This window comes from Penaeus monodon, chromosome 30 (assembly GCF_015228065.2).
Source record: "Penaeus monodon isolate SGIC_2016 chromosome 30, NSTDA_Pmon_1, whole genome shotgun sequence".
Taxonomy (NCBI): Eukaryota; Metazoa; Arthropoda; class Malacostraca; order Decapoda; family Penaeidae; genus Penaeus; species Penaeus monodon.
Genome location: NC_051415.1, coordinates 36790548 through 36791308, shown reverse-complemented (window position 1 = coordinate 36791308; position 761 = coordinate 36790548). Strand labels below are relative to the sequence as shown.

Sequence of the window (761 nt, the reverse complement as noted above, 5' to 3'; positions counted from 1 at the left end):
CTGGCTACCGAAGGGGGGAGGAGCCGATCGGCGCACGCACAGGAGACCCATTCACCAAGCTCGTCTCGCGCTGACTGAGGATATTTCCAAGTCGTCAAGTGGATATTTACACTGCAAGATTAGATATGCGCGTGCATACTGGCGGGTGCAAAAGGGCGGCGTAGTTGGGGGGAGAAAAGGAGAGGAACAGAGATCATAGCGTATCTATATTATACCTGCATACCTGTCACTGGGTGATTCTTCGCATCAAACAGACTCTACCGAAAGAGCGGCCACGCAATGAACAATAGATTTTACGGAACAACTTCGGTGCTGAGGAGGACGATATGTACCGCGACGAGAGGCTCACGGCCGCCGCGCCCCGCCGGCCACCAACTCGCATTCCACGGACATTTCCACAGGGCAGGCCGCCTCCAAATTGCTTTTCGGGAATTGCAAGACATTAGTCAATAATTTTCTAAAACCTTCGGCGCTCTTTATTCAAAGTCCACATTTTTTCAAGCAATGAGGATCAACGCTCTGCCATCGATTTAGAGTTTGTCGAATATAATACAGTTACACCATCACTGAAAGGCCTTGGAGCCGACGTGGACGCGCCTCGCCCGGGGAGGGAGTGTCGTCCCGAAGGAGGCTCCGGGCCTGCGGCGGAGGCGGAGGCCAGCAGGAGAGAAGCGCTCGACGCTGCCTCCATCTCCTCCGGCAGATGATCCCCTTCTGCGTCACTGCTGAGCGACGTCTGAGCTGTTCTTTCGCCTCCTCCA

The 761-nt window shown here is 54.8% G+C and overlaps 1 protein-coding gene across 1 annotated transcript in view; it reads right to left on the bottom strand.

Annotated features, from left to right (window-relative positions):
• LOC119592767 (breast cancer anti-estrogen resistance protein 3 homolog) overlaps positions 1 to 761 on the bottom strand; it is a gene marked incomplete in the record, with an annotated part of 16177 nt that overhangs the window by 7693 nt on the left and 7723 nt on the right.